This window comes from Pinus tabuliformis, chromosome X, assembly GCF_031772625.1.
Source record: "Pinus tabuliformis cultivar Carrire ecotype Pingquan chromosome X, CPIR1, whole genome shotgun sequence".
Lineage (NCBI taxonomy): Eukaryota > Viridiplantae > Streptophyta > Pinopsida > Pinales > Pinaceae > Pinus > Pinus tabuliformis.
In genome coordinates, this window is record NC_142308.1 from 147,459,327 (window position 1) to 147,462,661 (window position 3,335).

General features: G+C 38.4%; 1 pseudogene; it reads left to right on the forward strand.

Annotated features, from left to right (window-relative positions):
- Positions 1 to 2,376: 2,376 nt before the first annotated feature.
- LOC149138880 (endoplasmin homolog pseudogene) lies at positions 2,377 to 2,781 on the forward strand (annotated as a pseudogene).
- The last annotated feature ends 554 nt before the right edge of the window (positions 2,782 to 3,335 follow it).

Here is a 3,335-nt window from a genome sequence, read left to right on the forward strand (position 1 = left end):
TCACCTGATTACTTGTATTCTCAATGCATGTTTAGAGAAAGGTAGTGTTTATTTGTCTTGTTTGTCACTAGAAAGCTTTTGCTTCTAGGGAGGTCGGTTGTGTCCGCACTATTGACTCTTTCTGCATGACAATGGTGCTAAGGGATTAAGCATTAGGAATTTAATTCAGTATTTATTTTTCTTTAGACAAAATAACTTGTGAGACCTGGTGACAGCAGGATCTTCACAAAGAAGTTTAAGTTTGAGTTTTCTGATGGTTTAGTATTTAGCTAGTTTTAAATTTCGTCTTTTCAAAAACACCCCCCTGCATAAATAAAAACGAATCAAACGATTAGTATGCTCTCTTCCTGCGCTTCGTGCGATCAGGAAGATCAGAAAGTCTATTGATTTTGTTCAAATAAACATACTCTTGCTGGAGAGCTAATTTGCAAAAAAAAACAATAAAGAATTTTGTGAATGGAAAAAAAAACCTCTTTAAATTTTTTAGATGAAATATTTTTTTTTTTAAATTTTAGATTTAAAAAATAAAAAAATAAAACATTTGGTTTGTTAGTTTTAGATTTTTAAAAAATAAAAAAAAAAATAGTTTTTAATTTTAGATTAAAAAAAAATAAAAAATTCCACAAAATAATAATACTATATGTATCATAACATATATTATTATTATTAAGAAAAAAAACTAACCATTTCTTTTAGATATTAAAAAAAAAAACTAATCATTTTTTTGTTTATTTAAAAAAAAAAAAAAAAAAAAAAATTAAACTAACCATTTTCTAAACATAGGAGTTGCTTCCTGCCTATTTGGCTGATCCCGAAAACATCATGCAGAAACACGATTGGCGCATGATGCTCTGAGGACGTGAAACTTTTTCGCCGCCTCCTGAGCTCAATGGCCACGCCCGCTGCGTTTCATCATCATCTATCCATTTTCAGTTGACATGGACATGGATCGATTTATCTACCGGCGCTAAGGGAGGGAGATTTTGTTCGGAGGCGGGAGGGGTCTGTATTTATTAGAAGGGCAGAAAGGTATAACACTGGATCCTGTTAGTGTTCTTCAACCAGGGCGCGCGCATATATACATTTTACGTTTTTAAGGAGATTTTGGAGGTGAAAAGATGGGTGTTCCGGCGTTTTATCGGTGGCTGTCGGATAAGTTTCCGATGGTGATAGTAGATGCTGTGGAGGAGGAGGCAGTGCAGATCGATGGCGTCACTATACCCATTGACACCACCAAGCCCAATCCCAATAACATGGAGTTTGATAATTTATATCTCGATATGAATGGAATTATTCATCCTTGTTTTCATCCGGAAGATCGGCCTTCGCCCTCAACTTATGATGAGGTCTTTCAATGCATGTTTGATTATATAGATCATCTATTTGCAATAGTGCACCCCAGGAAGCTTTTATATATGGCAATTGATGGTGTTGCACCAAAAGCAAAGATGAATCAACAACGCTCTCGACGTTTCCGGGCAGCAAAAGATGCAGCTGATGCGGCTGCTGAAGAGGAAAGTTTAAGAAGAGAATTTGAAGCAGAAGGACACATAATTGCCCCAAAAGAGAAGACTGAAGCGGATGATTTTCAGAATCCTCGGAATCAGGCACATGCAGCTTCAGCAGTGCTCAACTTCAGTGAAAATTGTACGCCTGAAATTTTGACGCCGTACTTGGATGGTATAGTGAGCAAGCTACTTGTTCTTTTGCAGAATGGAAGGCAGATGGTGCAGGAGGGTGCTTGCTCAACCTCATGAGATAGCTGCGCAGAAGGAGAGAGAACTGGCTGTTCTACTGCTGGCTCAAAAATAACTTGCGTAGGAGGAGTTATTTGCTGTAACACAGGATCAGCAGATAACGCAGCAACACGGTCTTGAAGAAAAAAATGTTGAAGGCGCTGATAATTCATTTGAATGACAAAAAAAACTGTGTTGAAGGAGCTGGCAGATGTGTAGACTGCGTTGGAGAACCTGGCAGATCAGAGCATTGTTGCAAGCCAGAAGCATGCTCAGAATCGATGCTTCAGAAACGTTATGCTCAGAATTGATGAATTACCCAATTCAAAAACGTTATGCTCAGAATCGATATGCAAGCCAGAAGCATGCTGCGTGGGTGAATTTGGCAAATCTGCCAACGTTGAATCTGGCAGATCAACCAACATGCCTTATTTGGAGTCTCAGAGTCCCTGCACGCCTTGTGAACTCTGGAAATTTTCTGCATGGGGAGCCATTGCTGCATTTGTTGATATTATAGGGTCTGCTGCACAGGAGCGAAATCGTCAGGTGTTTCTGTTGAAATCAATGTCTCTTACCTTGATGCTGCAAAGTTGGGGGAAGAGATTGAAATAGAAGGAGAATTCTATTATTTTGAAAACCCATGACAGAAAAATCACATCATGTTTCTGACAACATTGGAGTCATTTCAAAGCTTGCTAAGATGGACATCCTCATCAACTCTCTCTATAGCAACAAGGATATCTTCTTGCGAGAACTCATCTCAAATGCCTCTGATGCTTTGGATAAAATCAGATTTATGGCTCTCACAGACAAGAATGTGCTGGGAGAAGGTGACAACACCAGGCTCGACATCAAGATCAAATTGGATAAAGAAAACAAGATACTGTCAATCCGAGATCATGGGATAGGAATGACTAAGGAGGATCTCATAAAAAATCTGGGGACAATTGCCAAATCTGGAACATCAGCTTTTCTGGAACAAATGCAAAAAGGTGGAGATTTGAACCTGATTGGCCAGTTCGCATACTTGCCAGCAAACTCGTGATAGCTTGTGAATACTCCAACCAACTCCAAAAATTGCGCAAAAGAGGCAGGTAAGATTGCATATTTTTATTAGTGTTGAGCGGATTTTATGGTTAGTAAATCTCGGGATAGTTTTGATAAGTGTCATCAGGTCTTTGCCACCATTGAGCCCGAGTGTGCCATCATTTAACCCGACCAATTGCCACCGTTAAAATCCTTGCAAATATCGATAGGCCCTGGAGATAAAACAGAGTGAAAAAATTGTAATTGCCAAGGAATAATGTGGTCATGGATTTGTAAAAATATCTGGAGCATATCTCAGAAAATCAACATGATCAGCTTCCAAAAAGCAAGGAGTGTGCCCAACAAAAGCATAACATGTAGAAAATTCCAACTCAAAAGCACGATGCATCAGAAACCCTCCAAAGATTCGGCCATCCTATGGTTATTGCTGGCGCTTGTGAGCTTCCATCATTATCGCCGGTGGTTATGAGCTTTTCTGGTTTTTTTAATTAGTTTTATTTATTTATTATTTACAACTAAAAAAATTCTAAAAAAATCCACATAAATAATAAA